Here is a 14,256-nt window from a genome sequence, read left to right as displayed (position 1 = left end):
AGCATTCTCAGGGAGTCCCTGCACAAGTGTGGCCATCCTGGAATGCATTCCACACCTTACTCTGCAGGAGTGGAGGATGCTGGGAGAGGGCAGAGAGGGCTGAATTTGTTTGCTTTATCATGGCAAATTGATAGTTACTTTTAAAAAATGCCTTATGAACATGCTGTTAAAATATGATTGATCTGGAAGACAGCTCTTTAAAAGGTGAAGTGGGCACTCACTAAAATATCCCAAGAGTATTTTGAAGAATGATAATGTGTCATGAACCCAAGCAAATGGTGAACTCAAGTTTCTGCAGTAGGTTTTAAAAATTAAAGAAGTTAAATATATATAACAATATCAGTTCAGTTCAGTCGCTCAGTTGTGTCCAACTCTTTGCAGCCCCGTGAACTGCAGCACTCCAGGCCTCCCTGTCCATCACCAACTCCCAGTTTACTCAAACTCATGTCTATTGTGTCGGTGATGCCATCCAACCATCTCATCCTCTGTCTTTCCCTTCTCCTGCCCTCAGTCTTTCCCGGCGTCAGGGTCTTTTCCAATGAGTTGGCTCTTCACATCAGGTGGCCAAAGTATTGAAGTTTCAGCTTCAGCATCAGTCCTCCCAATGAATATTCAGGGTTGATTTCCTTTAGGATTGACTGGTTGGATCTGCTTGCAGTTCAACGGACTCTCAAGAGTCTTCTTCAACACCATAGTTCAAAAGCATAAATTCTTCGGTGCTCAGCTTTATTTATAGTCCAGCTCTCACATCCATACATGCTGCTGCTGCTGCTGCTCCTAAGTTGCTTCAGTCATGTCCGCTCTGTGCACTGGAAAAGCCACAGCCTTGACTAGATGGACCTTTGTTGGCAAAGTAATGTCTGCTTTTTAATATGCTGTCTAGGTTGGTCATAACTTTTCTTCCAAGGAGTAAGCGTCTTTTAATTTCATGGCTGCAATAACAATACAAAACATTTCAAAATAATGATAATAAAATTAGCAAACGATAGAATCTATGCGATGGGGTTGAGTGAAAAATCTGTAATTTGAGATTTATTATCTGTGTGAAAGTACTCAAAGATATTCCTAAACTTAAAACTTTTAAAAACTCCATGTATACACTCCTTTTTTCCCCCCAAAAAACAAGTGTTCTAAATTTGCTCTTCTTTTCTATGATAATAAATGACCATTAGCAATATGCTACCTATTCAATGGTTTAGAAAAAAATAAGTTCTCTTAATCCATCCTTTTAATGTAAAGTGACATTTTAATGATGTGAGAAACAGCCTTTGAAAAGAAATTTGTACTCTAGAAAGTATTTTTGAAAATAAATATTTAGAAGTATTTCTATCGTCCTATAGTTTTATTTTTTTTTAATGTTTATTTACTTTGAAAATTTGAAGAATTTTAGATCTGCCTAAAAATCTTCCTATCAACATATTTAGAAGAGAGAGGGACAACAGTTCTTTGTTAAAATTGTGAAATGCATCCAATTCTAATAAGCTTGCAATAATAAATTATTGACCACAGGGAACAGAGAAATTTACCAGCTGAATGTCAATAAATATATTTACATAACAGGTGAGTGAGACTGAAAAAAATCACCGTGATTTCTGAAGCGCACTCACTGCTGTTCTTCTTTGTGGGGAATCAGTAGCTGTTTCAAGGCCTCTTCTGCTAGGTCAGCCACATGGTTCACAAGCAAGGAGTGTACTTTGAATTGGACCTTCAAATCCAATTTTATCACAAAGGGTTAAACCGAAGTTGTAAAAAATAGTGGAGCAGTAAAAAGATCTACGGCTGCCAGAGGTTGGGGGCAGGGAGGAGAGATGAATAGATGGAGCACAGAGAATTTTTAGGGCGATGAAATTACTCTGTGTGACACTGTCATGGTAGATTCGTGTCATTATACATTTATCAAAGCCCAGAAAATGTACAACACAAAGAGTGAACTCTAATGCAAAGTATGGACTCCAGTTAATAATCACGTATCAATGTTGGCTCATCATTTTACAACAAATGTACCATACTCAGATGAGCTGTTATTAATTGAGAAAACCAAAGAGGAGAGGGTTTTGAGCAGGTATGTAGGAACTCTTTGTACTTTCTGCTCAATTTTTCTGTAAACCTAAAACTCCCCCTCAAATTAAAGTCTATTAATTTTTTTTAAATGAAGCATATTCAGTTATAGCTCTCTCGGAATGTTTTCATTGCATCTTTAAGTGAGAGCAAAATTTTTTGTACTTCAATAAGTAAAACATTTAGAAAATACCATTTAACTCATTTGCTTTAATTTATATATTTACGTATGTTTGATAATACACCATGGATTAGTACACTAATACCTGATTATAATCTGTAAGTCATTATCAATCTGTGTGTCGGGGGGGTTCGTCCTCAAACATTTTGTTGACATTATGCACATTCAAAATGTTGGTTGTTCCCTGAACTAGTGCTTCCCTGTGGAGAAAGTCGGCTTCACACGGCTCAGTGACTTGTCTGGCAGCGGCTTAATAAGCACTCTTGGAAGGTGGTGCAGGAGCATGAGTTACTGAGGCTGCCTTCCTGGGGCTGGGGTGGCAACAGCCAGGCAGCCTGCAAGGAGTGCGCCCCGCAGTAGGATTAGGGGCTGAGGGACTTGGCTTCCATGGAGAGCATAAAAGAACTGGAATATTCATGACCAGACCAAGTGACAGGCAGGCTGGGAGGCAGGTGTGGAGCACTGCAAAAGCCAGGGCCTCTGGCAGGAGGAGGGGGATGAGATTGGCTTACCCCCAGGCTATTAATCAACGTGTAAGTCATGGTGGTCTTGGGTAGGCCTAGCAAAGCTATAACATGGGTAGATTTCACCAGCAAGGTCAGTTCTGGCAGCATGATGGGGCCTGTCAGACCTGCAGTATCAAGGGTCACTGGAGTGATAAAGCCCTTCGGGCTGCACTCAAGAGACTGGACTCAGAGGAGCTGGCAGGGCCGATGTGGCCAGAGGAGCCAGTGAGGGCTGAGGGGGTCAGCCAGTCAGGCCAGGCTAGCTGGCTCAGCCTTCCCTTCAGTTGGGAGGGAGAGGTGGCTCCCACTTCCTTGCTCATCACAGAACTGAATTAGGAAATGAAATAGCCACTTCTTGGGGCTCCCCTGGTTGGAGGTCCAGATAGTAAAGAAGCTGCCTGCAATGCAAGAGACATGGGTTCGATCCCTGGATTGGGAAGATACCCTGGAGAAGGGAATGGTTACCCTTTCCAGTATTCTTGCCTGGAGAATTCCATGGAGAGGAGCTTGGTGGGCCACAGTCTATGAGGTTGGAAAGAGTCAGACACGCCTGAGCTACTAACACTTTCTCTTTCATGGCCACTTCTTGGCCTGTAGAGAGTGCTGCTGGGCCATCCACCAGCTACAGAAAACCCCCAATGCAGCCTCTCCCAACCCCTGAAGCCCCAAGTTCCTTTCAGATGATGCCCCATCATGTACATCAGTGGTTGGTCATGCCTTTTAAGAGCAGAGCTCTTACTTTATACAACATTATGCAGAGCACCAAAAGTATAAGGCCACCCAAGGCATAGCCACCCTGGTGGAAGGGAGCTCAGACGTCTGTCCACGCTTGACTTCCAAAATAGACCCCCAGGTCTAACTTGAGAACCACTGTCTAGAGAAGCAAGTGCAGGCCCCATGACATTCCTCCTATTTCGCTCTCCAGTCCTGTCCTCGGCCACCCCTTGCTTTGCACTTTGTGCCCTGAAGCATAGCACTGTTCCCGCACATCTGAGCTCTTTTGTGTCTCTGTCCTTTGGCTTGTGCTGTTCTTCTGCTCGGGGTGCCTATCCACTGGCTGCCTCTGGCCCAGTGTTCAGAATTCTACCTGTGAGAGCATCTCCTTTAATAAGGTCTCTGGGCTCCCATAGTGCCTTCGAGGTGTCTACATCTGAGACATTATCTCTTTCTACTGAAATACTTTCTGTATGTGTTACCCCACTAAGGTGGAGACTTCCCAAGGGTCAGGAATTCCCATTTCTAGCACCTGGCATAATTGATACAATTGTTTAAACACTCTCAGTCATCAGTTTAGACTGCAAAGCGTCCTTTCTGGATGGGAGAAGACAATGTGTAATAAAGAAGGGAGGGGGCACAGTGCCTGAAAGCAGAGGGGAGAGGAGCTTAGGGGCTAGAGGGAAAACAAGCACGCCCTGTGGGTTTTTGCATAAAGTCACTGAAAGTTCATTCCCAACAGGGCTTGGGCCTGACCCACCTGGCACCACTGCTACCAATTAAACCTGGTAATAAGTAACTGAGAAGGTGCGCTCTGGTGTGCAGTAGCAGAGCCTTGCCAGGAGTTCTGGAGGCTTCGGATCAGTTCCCTGAGATGCTGCGGGCCTCCAGGGATTCTAACCAGAGTAATGGACTTTAAAAAGGGAGAGAGCTGAATGAGGGAAATTCGTTCGAGTCCCAAGGGAACAATAATGGTTTGGTTAAGGACTCCTTCAGATCTGTCTGAAGGAAGAAAACTCTTACTGGAATTATTTGTTCATGGTTAGGGAAGGGGAGAGGGAAAAGGCATTGGATTTTGTATTATGAGAACCAGATGGATCCCAGCCTTGCTTTAACATATTGAACAATCTCTCTACCTTGATTTTCTCCATATATAGAATGAGCTAGCAATGCTCACCTTCCAAGCTTCCCAAGTGCATTGCAAGAACTATAGGACCAGCCCTGCCACTTGCTGGGCTTGTGACCTTGAGCAAGTTTCTTTAAACTCTGTGAGCCTCAGTTTCCTCACACGTCAAATGGGACACTAATTGTATCCTAATTCCTTTAATTAATGAGGTAATCCACAGGAAGCTCTTGATACAGGACCTGATATAGAGTGAGCACTCAATAAAAACTAGCTAAAGTTATTACCCACACACGGAACCATTTGGAAAAGTTTAATTGAGGATAAAAAGGTAGATGAACTACCAAACAGCAAAGTATTTAATATTATAAAGCTGACCCCTGGGTCAGCAGTGTTAGCATCAAGTGGGAGCTCCTTAGCAATACGAAGTTTGGGGCCCAACCCCAGACCTACTGAGTTTAACAAGGTCCCCCAGGTGATTCATGGAGAAGGCAATGGCACCCCACTCCAGTACTCTTGCCTGGAAAATCCCATGGATGAAGGAGCCTGGTAGGCTGCAGTCCACGAGGTCGCTAAGAGTTGGGCACGACTGAGCGACTTCACTTTTGACTTTTCACTTTCATGCATTGGAGAAGGAAATGGCAACCCACTCCAGTGTTCTTGCCTGGAGAATCCCAGGGACAGGGGAGCCTGGTGGGCTGCCGTCTATGGGCTCGCACAGAATCGGACTCGACTGAAGCGACTCAGCAGCAGCAGCAGGTGATTCATATGCACATTAAAGCCAAAATGTAGAAGCGCTGATGCATGTATCACTTTGTCATTTGAGGCAGATTCTTTAATCTCCCCATCTTCTTTTGTCATCTATAAAATCCTGGCTCACAGGGCCGAGGTGGTGGTTAAATGATGTAATCTGTGCCAAGTGTCGAGGATGGCACCCGCCTAAGTGCCCTTCGGGATTTGCCGCTCTGCTCTTCAGCCTCCCGCACCCGCACCCGCCCCTGCCCAAGAGCCTTTGCGGCTCTGCTCTCCGGCCCGCCCCTGCCCCCAAGAACCCTGCACCTCGGGCTATGGTTCAGCAGGAGCCAGACTGACAAGTTCGCGTCTTGACTTCCCTCATCCAGAGCAAATTCTGCCTGTGCGGCCTGGACAGCTACCTTTCTGCTCCAAGGCTCAGCGCCCTCTCTAATAAAGTTGGATCAGTGATTGTACCTAGCTCTCAGGGATGCTGAAGCACTGAGTGAGATGTGCAGCTGAGGCTAGTGCTCAGCTTTATCCATAGGCGCCTACTGAGTGGAGTCCACAATGCAGGCTCAAGGGTGCCCCTGACCCTCTGGAGCTTGTTGCCTCTTGCTGCCCAACCAACAGGTGCAGGAATTCCCTTGGTACCAGGGATGACAGGACCCACTCCCTACCAAGCAAAGAAACGAGAGAGGGCAGGCTGGCCCAGGTGAGTAGACCTGTCTGACTTCTCCCTCTGGCCTCTAAGCCCCATGGGGTAGGACCTCTTCTGTCTAGCTCACCAGCAAGCTTGTGGAGGGTCTAAGGAGCCTATGTTTGAGGAGCATTTTACCTCCACATAATGAATGCATGTGCTAGGTGTACCTGTGGATAAAGGGTAGAAGAGCACTGAAGGTATGATGAATATGGTGATGAGAGAAGAGACCCATCCCCACCTATCTGTCCTGGGCCAGCTAACCTGCTCTGTTAGGATTGAAAGAAAGACAACGACATTGATCCATGTTCTCGTTGTTTCCTCTAACACCCTATTGTCACAGTTCCTCTCAATGACTCTGGTGCCACCATGAGAAGCGTGTCCCTTTAAGGAACGAACAGTCTCCTGAAAACCCCAGCTGGCTTCTTTGAGGTTAGTGGAGAACTTTTCATCTCTGCGGTTAATTTGGTGGTGGGATCTCATTGCCTGGCGAAGAATCTTGTGCAATGAAGGGGTTTTTTTTTTTTTTTTTGGTATGTTATTTATTTTATTGAAATATAGTAGATTTATAATATTGTGTTTACTTCTGGTGTACCGCAAAATGATTCAGTTATACATACATTATTTTTCAGATTCTTTTCCGTTATAGATTACTACAAAATATTGAATATAGTTCCCTGTGCTATACAGTAAATTCTTACTGTTTACCTATTTTATATACAGTAGTGTATATCCCAAACACCTAACTTATCCCTCCCTGCTTTTCTTCCTTTGATAATTGTGTTTGTTTTCTATGTCTGTCTGTTTCTGTTTTGTAAATAAGCTCATCAGTATCATTTTTTTTAGATCTCACATGTAAGTAATGTATATTTGTCTTTCTCTTTCTGACTTACTTCACTTAGTATGATAATCTCTCGGTTCATCCAGATTGCTGCAAACGGCATTATTTCATTCTTTTTTATGACTGAATGATATTCCATGGTGTGTGTGTGTGTGTGTGTGTGTATACCACATCATCTTTTATCCATTTATCTGTCGACGGACATGAGGGTTGCTTCCATGTCTCTGCTATTATAAACAGTGCGGCTGTGAACATTAGAGCGCATGTATCTTTGCAAATTAGAATGTTTTTCCAGATATAGGCCCAGAAGTGGGGTTGCTGGATCATATGGTAGTTTCTGTTTTTAAAGAACATCCATACTGTTTTCTGTGGTGGTGGCACCGATTTACATTTCTGCCAACCATCTAGGAGGGTTCCCTTTTCTCCACACTGTCCCCGGCATTTATTTGTGGTCTTGTTGATGATGGCCATTCTGACTGGTGTGAAGTGATGCCTCATTGTGGTTTTGATTTGCATTTCTATGTTAGTGATATTGAGCATTTTTTCATGTGCCTATTGGCCATCCATATGTCTTCTTTGGAGAAATGTATATTTAGGTCTTTTGAAAGTGGGCACAGGTTTGATTCCAAGTCCAGAAGGGACCGTGACTAGTCAAGGGAGTGAGCCCTGTGGAAGCTGGGACTTCTGTTCGCACCAGCTCCACGGCCTTCCTCCTGAGGGGGCGATGCCTGCCCCCGGAATGGCAGTCTCAGGAGTCTGCCTCCTGAGTGGGGAAGACTGGGCCAGAGTGCTGCCGCTGCTACTTCTTGCTTCCCGTGTGACATTAGGCTGATTATTTCTTTCTCTTGAAAATCAACCGACTTGTCTGCATATTGAAGGTAATAAAATGTTCTTGAGTTGCGTTGTCATGGGAATGAAAATGGAACACGCTTTTAAGTATCCAAAGTGAAACACCTGAGGGTGTGAACAGGGCACTCTTAGTAATTCCCCAGGAGCCTGGCCTGTTGGCAGTTCCCCTGACAAAGGGACATATGTGTTCTGCTTAAAGAGCACATCCTAGGAGCTCCATGAACAGTATATCATTTCTATCATTACCTCTACTTAAGAAGGATCGCCAGATCCAGCAAAGAAAGGTGTGTCACAGTGCCCAGCGGTAAGGCCAGGTGAGAATTATGGGCTTAGAGATAAAGAAAATGTAGCCAAGATTCAATTCATGAATCACTGGGTTTATTGCACACCATTAGCGTGAAACACAGGTTATCAAAGTAGGGAGAAAAAGAGGGCAGGTCATAAACCAGTCCCAGGAGAAGCTTGGGAAGGAGGTGTCTAACAAGGGCAGTAGCCTCTGGTGCAGCAAGGGGTCTAGCGAGAAGTGTGAACGAGAAGTCATGCTCTGCTCCAACTGGGCCTCCGGTGCCCCTGGATCAGCTCTCAACAGCGTGGAGCCAGGTCCTCCAGCAAAGAGCCTTCAAGTCACCGGACTCGGTGGTCCCATGTTGCAGAGTCTGCCAGAGGGGAGTAAGGCTGCGCCCCAGGTGTTCCTGCCCCTACCAGTTGCTCCTTCGTTCCAGTGAAGTTTTCCTGAGCATATTACTAAACAGTTTCCTCATCTAAAGTGACACTCTTAATTTATCACACTAAGACACCACAGTCCTACAGCAGATGTTCCAAAACAACCAATAAGGAAGTTCATGTTGGCCACTGTGACTCCATCTTGAATGAACACAGCTCAAGTTCTGCCAGAGGAATAGGAATCATGGCATGAAAGAAATCTCATTATAACACAGGGTCTGAAATATTGCCTGGAATGAGCTTACACTAAAAAAAAAAAAAAAAAAGTTGTTTATCTGAAATTCAGATTTAACTGGCTATACTGCACCTTATCTGGCAACTCTTGTTTAAGAGCCTCGGGTCACAGAGAGTTAAGTGATCAACTAGATAATGTCATAAGAGGGAGTGCCTCTTAGAAACAGACTGTTGCATTGGTTCTTTTCTCCCAGTAGCCACTGGGGTTGTTTTGGAGCCGGCCTTAGGAGAAAGGGGAAGAGTAAACCAGATGAGGGTGAGGGGAATGGTGGCAGTGATGGAAGGCTCAGGGAAACTGGAGGGAAGATGTAAGATCTCCTGAGGAAGGAATGGAGACGGCCTGAGACCCTTTCAGAGCTTGGAGGTTTGAGAGATGAAGGACGGAATGAACCTTTGAGGGAAAGATGAAGAGGGGTTAGAAAAGCTCAGGGGGAGGTGCTGAGTTGCACTTGCAAAGGCCCAAAGGCAGGAGGGTGGTTACTGGTAACTGGGGTAAAGTTTCAGGTGTTTATCTCGATCCTGACATGTCGGCATGTTGGGTTATTTACCAGAATGTTCAGAGGAGAAGATTAGCAGGTCTGTTTGTTTTTGTTTTCTTTCATTTGCTGTGGGTTTTTTGTTTTTTTTTTTAGCTAAAGAAAGAAAGTGAAGTCACTCAGTCATGTCCGACTCTTTGGGACCCCGTGGACTGTAGCCCACCGGGCTCCTCTGTCCATGGGATTCTCCAGGCAAGAATACTGGAGTGGGTTGCCATTTCCTTCTCCAGGGGATCTTCCCAACCCAGGGACCAAACCCAGGTCTCCCGCATTGCGGGCAGACGCTTTATCCTCTGAGCCACCAGGGAAGGGTTGGTTTTTTTTTTTTTTTTTTTTTTTTAGCTAAAAGAGGTTTAGAAGCAAGGGAGACGAACCACGGCCTTCTGCACACTGAGTGCTGCGGGCGCTGGTGAGCGGGCTGTGCTGCGGTAGGAGTAGGGCCGGGGGCTGTCCGGCGGCCAAGGTCAGGGCTCCGTCTTAGTCCTGTCTGACTCCAAGGGACACCTGCTTGTGGCAGGGATGTCCCAAGACTCTGCAGAGCCGGGACTAATGTGAGCCTTGAGGCTGTCATTATTGCAGATGGAATCTGGGGAGGCTGGCCTCTCTCGGCTGGGGCCTTGCCTCGCTGGGCCATCAGCCCCATTGACCCCTCGTTGAGGGGCCCTCTTTGGGAGAGGGTGGTATGCTGCTGCTAAGTCCCTTCAGTCGTGTCCGACTCTGTGCAACCCCATAGACGGCAGCCCACCAGGCTCCCCCGTCCCTGGGATTCTCAAGGCAAGAACACTGGAGTGGGTTGCCATTTCCTTCTCCAGTGCATGAAAGTGAAAAGTGAAAGTGAAGTTGCTCAGTTGTGTCCGACTCCTAGGGACCCCATGGACTGCAGCCCACCAGGCCCCTCCATCCATAGCATTTTCCAGGCAAGAGTACTGGAGTGGGTTGCCATTGCCTTTAAGGAGTGATGTGGCGGATGCAAACAATAGGTTTATTTCGTGTGACGGCCCACAGACATTCAGTCTGGGTTAAGCCCCTGTGCACACACATACGCATCCCCTTATTCTGGGTGTGAGAGGAGCAGCTGAGCCTTTCCCCTTTCCTGGATGAATCCTGGTGTGGGAGGGAGAGATTTCCACTGTCAGCCCCTCCTGAGATCAGATGGCTAGCTTGTGTGGGGATGAAGGAACTATCTGAAAGCCTCTCAAGAAAGTAGCGTGTGTGCAAGCTGCAAGTTCTTACTTTGCTGTTTTTACCTCGTGGTCGACAGAGGAGAGAAATTTGCTTCCAGCCAGTGGGGTCAAGTCCTTCTTCTTTCCCCTTCCTCCCCGTAACCCACACAAGGCTGCCCCAGGCATTCCCCTACAACTCAGCCAACCAAACCACACACTGGGACTAAGAAACGGGAGCGAGAAAGCGGAGGGTGGAGCCAAGGGCACACACCTGACGCCCGTCTTCCACCCACTTTTCTCCTCTATTGCATTCAGACTTTCTTTTCATTCGGCAATCCCCTCACTCGGGTTTCGGCATCAGCTCGTTTCCACCTGAGCTCCTGTTCCCCAGGGGTGTGACTTCTTGCTCATTCTCACATGTGACAAGGCAAGCGTGAGTGAGGGAACTGTCAAATGAAAAACTCTGAAGCCAAGAAAGAAGAAACATGGGCAGAAGATGAGAGCCTGCTGTGCCGTCGTGTCTGCCCTCCCCTTCTCTCCCCAGTGTTTGGATTCAAGTGTGTGGTCCAGATCTAGAGTTAAATGTACTCAGTAGGAAAAAAAAAAAAAAAAGCTTATTTATTCTGAGATTATGCCCTTCCTTCTTTTTGGAGTTAAAATTTCTTTTTTTTCCCCATAAAATGAAGGTCATAATAAATGATTTTAAAACTGTTCATAGGAAGCAAATATTAGCAGCCTCATATCAGTCCTTGGAAACAATTTCTTTAAAACATGTTACTCTTACACCTGCAATCCCAGAGTCTGGGAACCACTGGTTTGCAACCTTGGCCCCCGCAGGTGGCTGGGCCCGAGCCAGTGTTCACGTTCAGGTGCCTGACGTGGTGCCCATGGGAACACCTGTGTGCTGCAGCATCCTTTCATGACAGGTGGGAAGGTGACAGAGCAGACTCCTGACATCATGGATTCTAGGATAGAACAGATCTTACCTCCCACCGATGTCCTTATCATACCATATAAATTGATGAGAAATCCAACATGCATTTTGGCAGCCACAAAATCCTCCAGAAGGAGGGCATGGCAACCCACTCCAGTATTCTTGCCCGGAGAGTTCCATGGACAGAGGAGCCAGGTGGGCTACAGTCCATGGGGTCTCAAAGAGTCGGACACGACTGAGCGACTAAGCACCGCATGGCATCTCTGTTTTTGAGTTATATGTAGAAAGAACCTAAAATAGCTTCTCCACTGGAATCTGTTTTTAATTAGTTCTGTTGCCTTCTGATTCAGTTAAATTGAACAAATATATATTTGACTACTAACTGGGCAAATGTGGAATGATGGGCTGTGGGAAAAGTAGGAGTAGATCAGATACGGCCTCTGCCTTCCAAGAGGTTACAACCCAGTAGGGCAGTAAGACAAGAAAACGACCAGTTGCAATAAAGAGAAGACCATGGGGGAGAAGCGTGGGATGAAGCAATCTCAGGAGCAGGGTGGGGAAGCAGGGAGCAATTCAGAGGAGACAGAGGTGATGGGGGACCGGCAGAAGCATTACGAGAAAGGTGACATCTAAATGGACCAAACTATGTGACCATCGTGGGGGCAGCAACTGTGTGATCACTGTGGTGTCCCTAGATCCCCGTACGCATATTCTCAATCACTTGAGTCGTGTCCGACTCTGTGTGACCCCATGGACCGTAGCCCGCCAGTCTCCTCGGTCTATGGGATTCTCCAGGCAAGAATACTGGAGTGGATGGCCATTTCCTTCTCCAGGACGTCTTCCTGACCCAGGGATCGAACCTGCGTCTCCTGCATTGGCAGGTGGATTCTTTACCACTGAGCCACCTAGGAAGCCTCAGGGGTGTTTTCCCACATTGCAATTCAGTGGCTGCAGTACTTATTTTCCACCACAAGAGGGAGCTGCCGCCCAGTTTATTTAACTAAAATACTATTTCTCTAGGTTTACCCATACGGTGCCATTTAACTACCCTCCCCCTAAATAGCCCACCAAGCCAAAATTTCTTATCACAATACAATAAAACTATTATTGATGATGCATAATTTTCTGAAAGGAATTTCTCCTAAGTTACATGATTTGTGTGTGTGTGTGTGTATTTAAAATGTTTTTTATAAACAATAACCTTAGACCAAGCTGGAATGTTCTTCAGGTCCTAAATAATCCAGGGTTTCCCAGTTACGAGAACTTTGCTTATAAAAATGCCTTAGGACCTCATATGTGGGCAACAATCTGAGTTAACAATCACTTCTAAGTGCCTGAGAATTCATGAGACTCAACGTCTAGGAGAGATGTCAGTTGAGTACAAACTTTTTAACTTAGATGTGCAATTTCATTTTGCAAAGAGCTACAAAATATAGTGGGCTTCCCAAGTGGTGCAGTGGTAAAGAATCCGCCTGCCAATGCAGGAGACACGAGAGACGTAGGTTGGATCCCTGGGTTGGAAAGATCCCCTGGAGGTGGAAATGACAACCCACTCCAGTATTCTTTCCTGGAGAATTCCATGGACAGAGGAGCCTGGTGGGCTACAGTGCATGGGGTTGCAAAGAGTCAGACACAACTGAACCCGACCACAAAGTATAGATTACAAAGTAGTCAAAATACAGGTGTGTCTTAAATAAAAACACCTGGTATATATAGTAACCAGAGCTTAGAAAGAAAATTAGCAAGTAATTGTGTATATAATTTCAAAGGATTTCTTGATTTATAAAGGCTTCTTTATAGGACTTTTCCAACAGAAAGCTTCCTAGTACTGTACATTAAAAAAACACACTTGAATTCCCTAAATCGAATCGACACACTATTCTTCAGCAACCATTTCTGTCAAATAAAATGTGTGCTGTTATCTAAAAATAGCCTCTCTAAATGACAGTGTATAGATAATTTAAATGTGGGAGGTAGCATTGTTAAGGTAAACTGAGATCAGTGTGTTTTTAGCTGCCTGAGAATGAAATAGTAGAGTTTAAAGTGAAAGAATATTTGCCCAAATTCAACCTATGTAAAGAAATCTGAATTTCATCTTCAATAAAGAAAACAACCCCTCTGGTCCTCCCAGAACTATTTCATTTCTGCCGATTCTTTTGGAACAGTAAGTCCCAGCTTTCTGCCGTCACCAGTAGCCACACTCTCCCTTGTCTGAATGCCCATGTTTGTATATCACTTTCTCCCTGTACTGTTGGTCCGTGCCCTTCACTCCTAGAGGACAAGTCCCAGGGCTTCTGGGTTTTTGTGTCACTTACAGAGCCGAGCCGAGGGCCGAAGATGGGCTCTTCAATTGCTTTTAGCAAAGTAAAAAAAATCACAGCCAAGGGTGACTGATTGTTAAAAAGGAGGAAGAAAATGGGCTCTTAAAACTAAAGGTTATATGTTTGGTTATTTTCTGGCTGCTTGGTTGTTAAATCTTGATGCTCCAGTCAAGAGGCAGTAGGGGTGGTAAGAAGCACAGACTCGGGGCTTGAATCCTAACTCTGCTGCTTCTCGCTATGTGTTCTTAGGAGAGAGTCCTTTCCTTTTCACATCTCTGTTTCCCGTCATGTAACATGGGATGATGCTGATGTGGATATGAAGCTTCCCACATGGGGTTTATTCTTTATAAAATACACAGAACAGGGTCTCACCCCTAGTAAATACTACTAGTGATTATAAAACAGAATAATTATATTGATTGAGATGTAGTCAAAGTGTACTTTGATTTATTAAAAGCCAAAATAAAGCTTTTAAAAAATGTAATGGAGATGGGGTGATGAAAATGTTCTGGAATTATATAGTGGTGATGGTTGCATAGCCTTGTATACTAAGACCCACTGAAATGGATATTTTCAAATAGTAGGTTTTATGGTATGTGAATTATAGCTCAATGTAAAAAATGTAGTGGAGGAAAAGTCAA

This window comes from Bos indicus x Bos taurus, chromosome 2 (genome assembly GCF_003369695.1).
Source record: "Bos indicus x Bos taurus breed Angus x Brahman F1 hybrid chromosome 2, Bos_hybrid_MaternalHap_v2.0, whole genome shotgun sequence".
NCBI lineage: Eukaryota > Metazoa > Chordata > Mammalia > Artiodactyla > Bovidae > Bos > Bos indicus x Bos taurus.
The sequence above is the reverse complement of the archived record's forward strand: the minus strand, read 5'-3'. Positions refer to the sequence as shown.